Raw genomic sequence first — 15,262 nt, forward strand, 5'->3', positions numbered from 1 at the left:
AACAAAAGGCCAGCCCAGTGAAGCGCATCTCGCCTGGCCGGCTGAATAGAGGGGCCCCTTTCATGGCTGTTTATGAGCACCCCTCTTCAAAAACACACATACAAATCACATCCAGTTCTCCCAGTGGCTCCTCTAATATGAGGGTGATGGCAGGCAAGGGTGGGGAAGGGATTTGGGGCCTCTCTCCGCATAGTCTGTTCCAGCTGGTTAATTTCATTTACCAAGTATGTAAAGTTTGTAACATATTGCGCAATTAGTAGATACTGTTTCTCAGTAAAATAAAATAGAATAGAATACAAACTCACATGGCACAATAAAAAAAAAAAATTATGTTTCTTTAGCAGCTTTTTTAAAAGAATCCACTGAATTAACACAACATAAAGATAAGACTAATAGTACGTGTCACTGCCTGAAAAATGGGGATCTTCTCAAATTAAATGGCAACCAATTAAGACTTGAGTAACATGCACTCTTCTCAGTAACAGTATTCCACAGTTTTGTTAAGAGTTGTTAAGTGTTCATCGCGTAATAATAATATCACTTTGGGCATCTGCTGAGAACATTGAGATTTTTCACATAGCCACTGATGTGTCAAATTCTAAGTGATTTGCAATTTATGGCAGAAAAATATCCATCACAGCACCAGGCACTTAAGGGGACACCTTTTACAGGTGCACACAAGGGTTAGATATTATAGAAGAAGTACATCAAGTTTCATTCCAATTGGATATCATAAATAATGTCCAGATGAGATACTGTGTTCCTATTTTCAAGCTACAATTTTCACTGTATACATTTACACACATGTAGAGAAAGCGTGAGCTGCATATACGTGCCTTTTCCCTGTGACTTAGTGACAAAAGTCAGAGAGCCGACAACCTTTTTTAACAAATTGAAGTCACGAAGTAGATCTGCAACTACCTTTTTTGCTCTATGTCATATGTTGTTCAACAGGTAGGGTTTGATGGACAGGAGGAATGCAGGCTTAGGGATTTGTTTTGGAATGGTAGTCCATTCTTTGGGTGTTCTTAAGCAAATAGTGTGGTGCTATGTCCTGTTTTTACGGGTTTCACACGTCACTGTTCAAACTCTCAAACAGGCTGATCCCCAAGAGGACGTGGAAGAATGGAGGAGAGCAAACAGTGTCTAATACTTCACCGGTCTAACCTTCTGCTAACTTGATATACACATAGACAAACATGCACTCACGCACACAAACACACACAGACACACGTACACACCTTTTACCTTTTGCTAAAGGATGTGAGTATAATCCACCTGTTTTTTTTTTTTTTTTTTTTTTTTTAGCACAGTCCACCTCATTCTGAACTTTTGTTAAATACTTACAGTTTGTCAAAATATTAAAAAGTTTCTTCCTTTTGTTGTTTTTGATTTTCCATTGTCTTCACGCAAGGAATTTTTTTTTAAAAGCACAACAAGTCCTCACAATCACTGTTGGTGGCTGCTGTATGTCATGATTAAGCAGCATATGAACCCCCACCCCACCCCCAAGTTTGGTTCCGTGTGCCAGCCTAATTGAGTGCTACTTTAATGCGTTTGGGTCAAATGCATGGAAAATGGTGGGAATTCTGTGGGAAAGTTTGAACACTCATAAAATGATGGATTTTTAAGTACTCCCTTTATTCCAACAAACTGTAATGAAACAGGCCAATGTGTTTTTTTATTAATGGCATGGAAAACTATATAGGAAACATGTAGTGCTCCCTGCTTGGTGCGCAGTGCTGTGTGCCTCCGTCTGATTTAGTTTATACAAGCATGTGTGAAGCAGTCAGGCGTATATGTCCAAACATGTGTGTCACTCTTACACTAGTGCCAAGTTCCCAGCCGTGTTTTTTCTTTTATACAAACATAAAGGAATCAAACACCTACTGCTTCCATAGTTGTCCCTGCGATCCTCTCTTTACTGTTCTTTTTCTTTTGCGCTTGTTTTAAATCTTTCTTTGATATACTAGGCATTCCTTGGCTGTTGTGCAACATGATTTGGGGCAAACGGAGAGAGAAAATGAGAGAAAGAAAGAAAGACAGAGAGCAAGCGAGAGAGGGGAAAAATGGTTTGTCTCGCTGTGTTTCATGTCCTGCTGTGTGCTCATATTTCTTAGCCCACTTCACAGTTGTGGGGAGCTGGCTTATCGTTGGTCTCCTCAACTCTTTCCACCATGCATGGCCTAACTTAATCTCTCTTGTGTACTGTAAACTGCACCTAATAACCCTGCACACGATTAAAGCAAACATCTTAATAACGGCCTGTCTCATTATCAGCTCACATTGGGGAAAATGAAAGGTTCACCCTTACCTCTGTAATGTGGCTCACAAATAATCCGGAGAACAAGGCAACCTGCTTAGTTGGTGTCTGAAAGAGAAACAAAGAAATAACCACAAGCCTGATGTTTTAAACAGAATTATCTGCATTTTAAATAAAGCAAATGTTGCTGATTAATATGTGTTTGAGCAACATTTTCTGCACATCATGCAGGGACCAGTTTACAAAACATGACTAAAGTGTAGGAGGGAATGAATTGTGTTACTCTAGAGGGTGCTGTTTGCTGAGGAAATGTGCCGTCCTCCCTTTTCCTTTCCTGCAGCTCCCATTGAATTCCATTCCTGCTGTTTTCTAAATATGAAGTTTTAAACACATCCAACCAATGTAAAGAACATCAAAATAAAAACAAACAAACAAAGCCCCCAAAACAACAAAACAAAACAACCCAAATTTAGTGTATATTTTACATAATGTATATTTCAGATCAGACTCGACTCAAAAGGTAAAGGAAAGTAAGAATTCCTAAAGAAATAATGGGAAGTCTTTGAGAGACTGTGGGGTATTATGCCTCAAGGTGTCTTTGACATGACATTAGGCCTCTATAATCCTTCTGTGTGTGTGTGTGTGTGTTCTCCTCACCTGTATGTCCACACACATAGACACGGAAATGCCCACAAGATGTTTACACAGGTTTCACACAGCCAACGAAAGTAGATGATAAGCTGCCAATCAGACCTCCCCTGGCAGAGTGGAGACGGGGAAGAATGCATCCTGGGTGATGGTTACACCTGTGCTGTCTGTGATTTCCTGCGGCGGTATTGCAGGGTGTAATCCCTAACATCGCTTGTGTTTATGCTTGTGTTTTAGTTACAGCCCTGATACACACATGCTTTCGAGCTTAGATGCGACTTCTGCTTCACTTACTCCTCATCTTGTCCCCGGGGCATCCTCTGCAGCTCAGACACACACAGGCTCATCCCCAGAATGTATACAGTAAACTCATGTGTCGTCAATCTTCTGTTCACTTTATATACACAAAAGGAATCTGCACAGAAACTGAAGACAGATGATTTTTGCTTTTTTTTTTTTTTTTTTTTTTTTGGTCTGTTGATTTGTATTAAAATATGAAGTTAGAAATTCTTCTCTGTAAAAGCAGTTTATACTTTTGCTTTGTTCTAAATATAGAAAGCAGGAAACTGTATTTTTCTTCTGTTTTGGGCCTGAACTTATATAACAGGATAATTTACAGGAAACACTAAAGTGTGGCTGTTTCCTTATGTACTGAGTATTTGAGGAGGTCTCTTTTTTTATTGTTTTATATGGTTAGTGTTTCGTCATGAGTGACGCCGGCTGCACCACTGAGGTCATGAATGGGCAGGACAAAGTTTCTGTGCCAGCGACTGAACTCACTTTTTATTTTAGCAAATATGCTAAATTTAGAGCTCAGCCGCAGCCAAAAGTTTGTCCCAAACTCCCTGAATGACACACCTTTCGAGAAGTGACTCTTAACATCTGCTATGTTTATCATAATTATATTTTTTCCTCCTGTTTTTGTTCCATTCTATTCTCTTTTCCTGACAGGCACACTGTACATGTTGCTCTGTTTTTCATTTATTAGATTTGTTGGCTGAGTTATTACTGAGAGGACCCTAATTCCCACTAAAGGAAGGGCATGCTTCAGCTGTGTTTTTGAAAACACTGTGCTCTGACGTTAGTAGAAGTGAAGAACCAGTAAAAGGTCTGCTCTGTTAACACACCCTCCAAACACCACTGCCCAGTTAAAGGTCTGCTGTAATAGCGGCATTTCAACCCTTCAAAATCAAAGACGGCCAACTGGATGATGGGATTTGGTTTGCCATCCTGGGGAACGGACCAAGTTGTGACAGTGCATAAAGTTACGTATGAGAACTTCTGCTGAATGAGACAAAACCTAACACTATGTAAAGTCTAGACCAAAATAGATGCTGCATTGAAGCCTTGTGGGTTTTCTGTATAATGTGACATTGATGAGTTCCACCCATCGCTCATCTGTTATTTTTGTCTCTAATCCATTGTGGATGGCATTTTGCTCCACTGTAAAGTAGGTAATGTTTGCAACTTGGTCCTCTCCGAGCCACTTTCACTGAGAGTACAGAGTATTGTGTGTAGAGTAGTACATACCCTATCACTCTTTCACCTCAATTAATCCAGGTGAACAAATGGACAGCTACTGTAAGTGTAAGCGATGCAATATTACTGTATATATATTATCAATGTGTGAACTGACACGTGTCCTCTTCTGATTTTTCTTCACAGTGAAGAAAGCCAAATTCCTTAGATGACATGTCGACCTTTTATTGCATCCCAGGGATCTTCTGGTGAGTTTATGTGTTTCTAAGGTCACTGCAGACTGTTTGTGCTTGGGGTATTTTAGTGTTAGTGTCTTATCCTGTTAAATATTCCAAATCAACCTTCTGCAACCTTAATGTGTTCAGGAGTGTTTTATTTGTCACTTTTTGTGGCAAAATGCTGTGTAGCACAGAGGATGCATGCCACAGACTTATGGTCTTAGTGTGGTTTAGGCTTATAAAAACTGACGTAACTCCTGCTTTTACTGTTGGCACAACAGTAAAAGTAACCAAATGCTGTGAACCATTTAACTTAGAATGACGAATTGAAACCGAATTTCCAGGGTGATGTTTGTTGTTTTGTACTTAAAAGACTGTTCGCATCCTCAAAGTGGCGTCTTAACGCAAGTCATTTAATTAAACTGCTTTAAAAGGGCCCAGCCATCAATATCATTTTGACTGTACTGTAGCCTCCATCACACTGTGTGCTTAGCTTCTCTCACTCTTCCAATCAGCCCCCACCCCCACCCCCTTCACCCCATCCCACTCCCCCACTGGTAGCCCTTATCCCTTGCTCTCTCTCTTTCAGCTGGTCCACCCTCTATCAACCAGTGTCTGCCTGTCAGTGTGTCACCCCAGGGTGATGCCCCTCTCTCAGCCCCTTGGGGCCCTTTTGCCTTCAGGGCACTCCATGTTTGCCCAATCATTTGCGAGCCGGATACGGGGATGAATTGTTAACTACAGCAGGTCAGCCAGTGCCCCACACCCCCAAGCCCTCTCTGCTCTCCCCCGACCTGCTGTTGACTCATCTCCATGGCAATGGGGCAGGAATTTATTTATTTTTTTCTCATGTGTCTGCTGCCAGCCAGTTACCCGCCACCCTTTGCCACTACCGCTTCCTCTTCTCTTCATTCCCTCAGCCTCAGAGGATCCAATCTAAAGGCAGCTGGAGAGAGTCACATGGTGAGGAAGTGTTGTGGGTGCCCACTGTGTAGAGTGGTGCTCTCTCTGGAGATTGGCTCAGATGGGGAGAAAGGCTGTAGAGAAAAAGGACTGTCATTTGTTTGGTAGGGTTGTGAATGCAGTCGCTACCTATTTTCCGAGACACGAGCATGCAGCCAGTTTTTAAAATTCTTGCACATATATTTTTGCAAAATGTGCAACTTAATAAAATCTATACTGTGCAAGCTGCCTAAGTCCTCTTCTCACAGGGATTGTGAGTTATGTTAATTTTTGCCATTCTGTGATTTGGAGATGTTCAAAACAGAGAACAATTAAAGAAGTATTTATGTATGCCTATTTTCCTGCTTCACAAACCATAGTTATGAAGCAAAAGTGACATAAATCACTTACATTCCTTCTTGATATGGTGATTGTGTCATTAAAAATGTTACATGTGACTATCTCTAATAGGATCAGAAGCTCCGATGCTATTTTCATTCAGCCATAGCTTGCAGTCTAATTCCCACCATTGTCTCAGCATATTGACAAGCTTAAGTGTGTGTTTGCCCCCACACATTATTAGCTTAGGGCAGGTGAGTGTTTGTCTACCCGTCTCCTTGTATGAGATCAGTGTTTGCCCAAGGAATGCACCATGTCCGATTTTTCATGACACATTTTTTAGCTCATCCAACTGGTGCCTTGTGGTTGAGTTGTGTTGTGCCCTGGCAAGAGCACAACGCAACTCAAGAGCCTCTTTGACTCAGGACTTGTTCTTGGATTGTGTGACTTAGTGGGAAAGTATTAAGGTTGGCCTTTAAGTGACAGGAGTCCAGATCATTATTAAGAAAATGAATTATTAAACATTATCAGTGTGTATGTCACTCATTATTAACCAGGAACATCCTGTAGATGGAGATGAACTCTGAGAGAAGCTGGCTCCTTCGCTTTGTGGTTATAAGCAAGGCTCAGCAAACTCATTCCTCCCACTGCACTTGAGTGGTTAACCAACCATTACCCATGGCATGCACAGCTTTTCATTTAGTCCTCGAAAGACTTAATCTACAATATTTACTGCGTCTTAAACAGCATATGTGTTTGCATTTAAGGTGTCATTGAGTAATTGTTCGGTGTTTCTGTTGAACAATGTCCATATTAGTCACCATTAGTCTACATGTATATTCGAATTGCGGTGTGCCTTTGTGAGTCTGTGTGGCTGTTGTCCTCTGCCACTATCTGGGTGGTCCTTATGGCTGATTTGACAGTAATCCGCATGTCCCATAAATCAGTGTCCAGGGTCTGCCCGGGAGCTGATGCTGTGTTCCTCACTGAAGCAAGCAGCTTTAGGCACTAAACCTAGACCCCAGCCCCTGCCCTGCCCTGACCTGGCCACACGTCAGCTCTCCACACCACCTCTAAAATAACTCATCACGCATGGCTGCCTTTGGAAAATGGCCTCACTTCTTAGTACATATGAGCCACCAACAGTATAATCCAGTACAGTAATAATGGAGGGCACCATTACAAACCGTATATCATGATTCCAAACTTCCAGGTTTTCAAAACTTTTTCATTACATATATTTTATTTTCTGTGAATTATTACAGAAAGGTTTTTTTTTTTTTCTTTTTTTTAAACTAATATTACATTTGTTTTTTCTGACTAGTGGCTAACAAAGTGACTCTGATAGGCTTCTAGAGACCTGCCCTCAACTGAGATGCCTTATGAAAGAGCTAAGATTAAAGTCAAATCTCAGTCTTTGTAGGGCCTACACTTCTCTCAGAGAATGAGGAGGGAGGGTGAAGGCCCGTCCGGCCGTCTGGCTTGCATTCAGCTCTCTACTGAGCTTTTATCTAGGGAGATTGCTTGCAGCTCTGTCCAGACCCGACTCCTAGGGAGTGCACAGTCCTGAGACCTGTGGCATTAATAAAGATAATGCTGTTTGGAATAATAACAGTCAGTTCTACTCAAGAGAAACAACAGATACAAGTGGGCAGAATACAAAAGAAACCTAGATGAAAGGCTAGTAGGTAGGCCTGTGGACCTCTCAGGCTCTCTTGTGGGAACTGATGGAACCTATATCAATATGCTCACATACAAACAGTGCTGAGTGGGACCCTATATCAATTTTGACGCTTGGTGCCATGATGCAGAAATGCAATTTGTTCTTTTGTCTGCCAAGATCACAGAGGCAGATTGATGACTCGTCTTTCTTTTTATTTTTTTTTCTCTCACTTCACTCCTTTTCATTCTCTCTATTCTTCGTTGCCTTCAGTGAGTACAATTTAGTTTGATGAGCAGGTGGTCTTTTTTGAATCTTACGGTGCTTCTGGCTCCCACCTCTGGCGTGCGGGGCTTTCAGTTGGAGTTAGTCATGTAGGCCAGGATTAGAAGGGTGGAGGAGGAGGAAGAGGGCCAGTCACAGTCTTGGTATTGGCAACCTCAACACCCTGCAGTCAGAACCATGCCGTGTGCAGCTTGAAAGAGTTATTTTGTTGCTTAAGCTTTCAGTCGCACCCCAGATGGCTTTTGTGCTGGACGGGGACCTGTTTGGGGACAAGGTTAAAGTAACAGAGTCCTTCAGGCTCGTTGAGTCTCTGAGCACAGCAGGTAAAGCACTGCGAAGCAGACAATGAAGGCAAAATGCTGCCCGCTCTGCACTTTTCCACCTCAAATCTTAACAGCGAACCAAAACAAAATAGGTGTTTTAGAGCAAAGGGAAGCCTTTTCTCCTCAGCTCACCCACAAACACACAAACCCATGTAGTGAGATTCAGTGCTTTCGCTGCTTCACCTTTGAGCTCATGTTTCATCACACAGGTGCTAATTACTCAGCCCTGTTACTACTTAAAGGAGTTTATGGGCAATTACGTTATCTGTCAAACATTGCTTTGCAATAACCTCCATGGTGACGCCGAGACAAGTGATCAGTATTTTGTCAATAATGCAAACCAGAGTGTGCTGCTCAGCTGTCTTCTCCTCACAAATATATGTATTTTTTTTTATTATTTTTAACAAAGAAAAGCAAACATGCTCATATTTAAGAAACTTAGACATTAGTTTAGTCATTCTTCTGAACCACTGCTTGTGATATTCATCTCCATGTGATCACAGTAACCTATTTAACTAGTGCATTGCTTCAGAAACATAAATATCCATTTACTTCTGTTGTCTGTGTACTTATGGAATTTTTGCATTGCTGACTGTATGCTAACTAATTCAGCCACTGTGTCACGATAAATGTGTCATTTAAGTGTCTAAATATGTGTCTGTCACTAGAGGTGGTTGAGGCTAAATCAAATCCCCACACAATATGGCTATAAAGAAGGGGGTGTCAGAGTGACTGGTGGTGATGGTTTGGTCTTTAAAGTCAGATCTTTAAATCAAACTGGGAGGAGTGATTTGGTCATACTGATCTGTTAGCCGTTCTCGGTTTGGCCCCCCAAGTGTTTATCATAGAGGTTTCACAAGTGGCCACTACTGCTTGCACTGATAAACAGCACGGATTGGATCCAGACCCAGTTGGGTTCTAGCTGGAGCCCTTGGGCTTATAACCACACAGGCTGAGAATGTTAGTCATTTGTTTATTATTGGCAGTATTTGCCTGCTCCTAATCGTTGACCGGATTAGCCAGATTAGGTGTGTTCCTCATTCTACCTTTTTCCACTTTTGTATTCAGGGAAATTTACATTTTGCATGCTTTGGTAATTCCTGCACTGGGAGCATGCACATGCAGAGATGTGCAGTTAGGCTTGTGCAGTGATGCGTGAATATGTGTTTAAGTAAATGCTATTGCACTTGTGTCACTGAAGGATGTTTGTAATCAAGAGAGTTTGACTGATATCCCCTCTAACTCCTCCCCCCTTTATTGCAGTGATCAGGTTCAATAGGAAAACTCTGTTACTGTGGCTCATATTTTATCCCATGCCAAGTCATCTTGCTTTGTGGTCATGCTTGGAGCTGAAGGAGTGTTTGGATGTAGCAATTTAGGGCTCCAGAAAGTATTTTTTGTCATTTATTTTTTTCAAACGGAAACACTCCAAGAGCCCTGTAGGAAACAATTAATCAAAGACGCTGAATGTCAGTGTGGCGTCACTGGAATCGGAAATTACTGATGTCATGAAGATGGAGAGTGGTCAGAGTGGTGAATATATGCCAGTTTTGTGTGTCATGAAACTATTGGCTGTGAGTCACCTGGATCAGAGGGGGAACAGGGTTTACTAAACTGAGCTAACTTGCTTAGGGTGACCTTTACAGAGCTGATCCCAAACACTACATAAATCTGTTTCCAGTTTCAAAACACAACCACGCACATGCTCATTAACATGCCGTACTGCTTCACCCAAACAGTGTTTTTGTGGGTGAGAAAGTCCTGCAATTCTGCACAAATGCCGAGCACATAATTCACGCTCCACAAGTTCTCCCACAAACATGCACAGAAGCATACGCTAATGCTGCAAGATGGGCAGACATATAGCAAATACTTATCTATGTGTATGTGTGTGAATTTTGAAGTCAAAAGGTTAGGAATGATAGTTAGTCAACTTGGCGGAGATTCCTATCTCACAGGGTGGAGCAATGTGTTACTAGGTATGTGATAAAACTGCCTAAAGTTTCAGGCTGTTAAGGGCATGTCACACTCATATCAATAACTTCTAAGTACATTTTTGCTCTTTTGTGAAACTTTTGTCAAGCCTCTATAAGTAATTTGGAAGTACTATGCAAGGAAATAATTTCACATTTGAATGTGTTATGATAGTTCTAAAAAGCTAGAGCCAAATTCTCTCCATATAATCATTAGATGAACATTAAATTGTGTAGGCTTCCTGAAGGTTTTCTAAAAAAACAAAACAAACAAAAAAAAAAACTAGTTTTTAATGTTTGATTTGTATTTGCTCTAAACTTGACATTTATATTTAAAGTTGTGTTTTAGAGCTCTGAAGTCTGTAGGAATCTTTTCTATAAATGAAAATCAGTTCAGCTGAAATTCAGTAAACTGTCAAAGACTTTCCATCCCTCAAATCTCTCGATAAAGACACTAATATTGGGTGTGACTGACAAAATGAAATGTTCAACCCTCCCTCAGCATCCCTTTTGACCCTGCACGGAAAAGTCTTTTTACTTACTGCACATGTAAGCTCTTCAACTGAAGCAGTCACAGCTGAGCTTCATGGGGTGTTGGTTAATTGGCAGTTTTTGGTAACTGCAGATATGCTTCACTATGCATATCTTCCTTAATGTCCCTAGCAGTTTTGGCCTTTTTAAAGTGTCCTTTAATTGGCTGCACAGTCACAGTCTCCTGTGGAACCTAAATGTGGCGTGTTTGACCCTGAGGCCCCGGGGTGAAAACCTTGTATTAGGAAGCTTTAACCATCTGCTACTTACCTTTTTTTTTTTTTTTTAATCTAACCCTCATCTCATCTCTCTTTCTCTCTCCCTCTGTTTCTGCTTTCAGTGTGAGTTTTAAAGGTAATCTCTTTTTCATCGAGACAGTATTTTACTGAAAGTACAAGCTGCACTGTTTCATTGTCTTCCCGTAACACTTAACTATCCTGCATTTTTGTGTTTCTCCATCAGCCTCAGTTAGGTAGTGCCGTCAACATTGTAACATGCCTGCCTCCTTTAGACCCCAAAAAAGGCCTCAAATTTGGACTCTAGCGGCCGAACACTAGATCTGATCATGCCTACACACCAGTCACTTTTAACTGGGCTGTATCAGCAATACTCAAAGACCTGAGAGGACTCTGATCCCACCATGGGGTGTATAGCTGTGGCTCCGGCTGTGCTACACTTTAATCCCCTTCCCTTTCAACCACAATGGGAAACATGTGCTTACTCTGTGTAGGGTACAGGCCCACCATGGGAGAAGCTGTTTACCTTTGCTCCAAAACTAACATTTCATGACAATTCTCGGTCACTACACCTTCTGGTTTAAAAGGGTCGTAGAAGGTGACGTTTTTATTTGAGAGAAGATGATTCCTTACCACTGCCGATTCTGAATAAAACTGTTTCCTCACTTCACACCTTGTAAAATTTGACAAACATTTTTGTCAAAGTATGTGTGGCTAAGAGGGCGGGTTCAAGGCCAGAGTCAGGAAACAAAATAACATGATACATAGTGGTACAGCACTTTTGCTTGATTCATGCCTTCTCAGTCCTCGACCATTTTTATTATCCACTTAACAATTTGCAAACAGACAGACAGAAGGTCTTCAATGGTGAACACCAAGCACAGATTAATACGGACACATGCCTCAGTTTTGATTGTTGTTTTACGATCTTCAAGTGTGCTGTATGATGGCTACATGCAACAGTCAGTGGGGGTTCCCACTCACACCTCTCAAATGAACACCCTTAGAACTGGTTGGGGTTAAATTGTCATAATTCATTTTATATTAGATCTGCCTGAACTTCATTATCCTCATAAGTTTCCAAGCGGGTCAGAGTATGACACTGATTTTTGCTTCTTAGTGGGGGAAAAATATCCAAACACCAACATAATCCACTATGTGGAAATTTTCATTAACCTAAAACTAATGTTCATCATCCATGTCACCAAAGTTCTGTCTGAGTTCCAGTGATGAGTTGTTTATGTGCTGGCAGAAAACTTCAACAGAGATTCAGAGGTGTAAAAAAGAATCAAGTAACCATATGCTAAGCTGGAGGGCAGGAAATGCACTCCAGATGAAGACACTACTTTGTGGTTTATTTTGCTTGTGTGTGTATGTGTGGCTGTGTACGTGATGTAACTGTACTGTAGGTCTTTTGAGTTGCACAGGACACAGCATCTTCATTTCTACCAAATTATTTCAATTGTAGGATTCTAACTGTTTTTACTGATCTATTGGTCTATGACGTCATCAGCTACATTTGCTAATATCGTGAATGTTAAAAGTAATGACAGATATCATCACAAGTTACAAGTGTGGGCAAATATTTGTGATTTTTGGGCAAAACACCCTAAACTACCAGTTCAATAGCTTATTGTGGGCACTATGTTGTATCAGTTTTCACTGAGGCTAATCTGAGGCTCTGGTGACAAATTCCTAACTTCTGACTGGTAGCACTGTGTGACTTACACACTGGCCTCCACAGGTGTGGTAGGTGATCTGAGAGATGAGTGAACTCTTCCTGGGTAACGGTAGCCGCAATCAACTTCCCATGTTGCCCTGCTCAAATCTTCCCTTTTCCATTGTCTTATCTGGGCATCCAGTGCAACCCAAGCCAGGGTGCGGTGCCTCTGTTCCTCCATTCTCCATGCTGCTGGTTTCCATTGCTGATTTTCTCAAATGTCACTGTGAAGAGAGAATGACCCACTTGAGCTGAACTTGAGTTGGGCTGACTGACAGAGTCCTGACACCCCACTGTAGGCACCCTGTTAAAACTTCCTGCCTTTGCTGCCACCCACAAGTTCCCCACCTTCTGATCTTTGTGGCACCAAGGGCAAAACAGGCACAGCCAATCAGGTATGCAGTAGATCCATTAAGGATTTTGTTTTTCATAATGCACACTGAAAGGTATTGATTCTTCTTCCTGATTCAGTGGAAAAGCAGTTCACATTCCTTTAAAAATTTGTAAAGACAGGGAAATTTAGTCATTGGTAGTAGTATTGGTACTAGGGGATGTTTTTTTTCTGATTATAAGAGTGGAGACTTAACATAGATTGTGTAGAGACAGATTGTACTTTCTCCAACTGTCTGGATTTGATTAAGCCATGCAGTTCACCAGCAGCAAGCCAAGCGGCTTCTTTTACACTGTGGCTTAAAAGCAAGAAACTGCAAATAGTTACAAATCTCAGCACTGAAGCTAAAATGTACAGCGATGTCAGACCTGTTCAGCAGCGTATCACAGAACCAAGCATTCACCAAGTATTTGCACACTGACCACATGAAATAACTTTGCCACACTGTGCTTATTTATCTGCTAACTCAAACTTCATTATTCAGTAGAATAAAAAAAAAAAAATGTTTGTTTAAGGAAAAATCACTGACCAAAGCCAAATTGACACTTACTTAAGCTTGATAAACTGTTATTTTCCTGCTTTTAATACACTGGTGCATGGTAACTTGAATAGGATTTGAATCATTTGTGAATCATCTATCATTTGCATTCCTGCCAAATACACTATAAACATGTTTCCACATGTGCTCATTCCATAGCTGAGCTGCCAAACAGCAGTCGAACACTGCTGAAAGAAGGCTTATCTCAGGCTTCTATGATTTTCCTTGACAAAGAATTTTTTTTTTTTTCCTCCCAAGGAAACTGCAGTCTTAGTTATTCACATTTTAGTTTGTAGCATATTGGCCATACATGGTAAATATTTACTGAATATTTCAAATTTTTATGTATATTTTAGCCAGTGGGTGATGCTGTCAATTTTTTTGTGCCTTCACAAAGACAGGAAGGGTTGTGGGGAAAAAAATCTGATTACACTGAGTTCATGTGTGTGTGCGTGGGTGTGTTTGTGTGTGTCTGAGCATAGCCACCAAGCTTTGAATGTGTGTGTGGACTTGCAGACCTTAGCTCAGCTCAGAGATGTAATCTGATTTGCAGAACGGGTCGTTTCACATGACTGGTTTAAAGGACTGCTGGCGCAAGGTTGTGCCAGTGTCCCTGACTGATTTTTATGTGTGTGTGTGGATATATGTACTTCAGTACTTGTGTGCATACACCTACAAGTATTTATTTGTTTTCACAAAGTGCAGTGCAGGAACATGAGCATTTGTTAGTATAGGCTCCTACACAGTAGAGAAGGAGAGGTGTTGAAGTTTGCAATGCGGTCAACCAGACCAGACTGCTGCGTTTATTCCGCTGTTCTTTAGTTTAAACACAGTTTATTTGCAAAAGTAAGGCCACCACTAATTAACAGTCAATTACACATCTGGAAAAAAGTAAAGCTCTTCTACAGACTCGGATGAAGGTTTTGTTTGCAACTTTCTGTTTACACATCTCTTATAATCAGAGCTTTATTTTGAACTAATGGACCATCAGAAATTATATCAAATAATTGAAATCATCCTATAGCCTTAGCCCTTTTTAGAGGACTGCTAGGATTAAAATCCCCTTAAAGCTTTGCCTATGAAATGTTTATTGATGTTTTTTGTGGTGGAGATTCTCAGATGTGTTTTTGAGCTGGAACTGGTCCATCATGTGATTTTCATTGGAGAGTGGCTGGAGGAGACGACCACAGTAAAAACAAGTGAGCATGCATGAGCGTGTGTTTGTGTGTCATCTGGCCTTGTTAATAACTGCAGGTTGTTTTCCATCTCGGGGTCATCAACTGCGGTCATGGCATACACAAATGGAAGAGAGGAGGCCCTAGGAGGTGATATATGTGTTCGCTTGTGGGAGTGTCGTGTAAATGCCTGTTTACACGTAAGCATGCACAGGTCTTGTGAGTGAGCCTTGATTTCTCAGTCTTCATGCTTCTGAGAGTTTCTGAGAGTTACAAGTGTGTGAAAGTGTACTTGTTGTTTGACAGTGTGTTTTCTCTCCTGTGTGTGTGGAGAGCTCATAAGCAGGATGATGTAGCAGGCAGGAAGCTCTGATCCCATCAGGCGTGTCAGCAGGAGTAGTTTTTCATAAGGTAGTAATCTTACCAGACAAAGGGGTGTCCAATATTAGAGAGAGCCCCTACCCCTGAGCTAATCAAGACCTGACCAACCCTTCTCCTGGCTCACCAACTCTCTAAACATTACCTCATCTGGAGGCTTAGC

The 15,262-nt window shown here is 41.3% G+C and overlaps 1 long non-coding RNA gene across 1 annotated transcript in view; it reads left to right on the plus strand.

The window, feature by feature from the left end:
- LOC115784735 (uncharacterized) overlaps positions 1-15,262 on the plus strand; it is a 49,401-nt gene that overhangs the window by 29,529 nt on the left and 4,610 nt on the right. Inside the window, exon 3 of the long non-coding RNA XR_004020289.1 lies at positions 4,577-4,638. This is a non-coding gene — a long non-coding RNA (uncharacterized LOC115784735). The remainder of the gene's footprint in view (positions 1-4,576; positions 4,639-15,262) is intronic.

The sequence above is a fragment of the Archocentrus centrarchus genome, chromosome 8 (assembly GCF_007364275.1).
Source record: "Archocentrus centrarchus isolate MPI-CPG fArcCen1 chromosome 8, fArcCen1, whole genome shotgun sequence".
NCBI classification, from domain to species: Eukaryota; Metazoa; Chordata; class Actinopteri; order Cichliformes; family Cichlidae; genus Archocentrus; species Archocentrus centrarchus.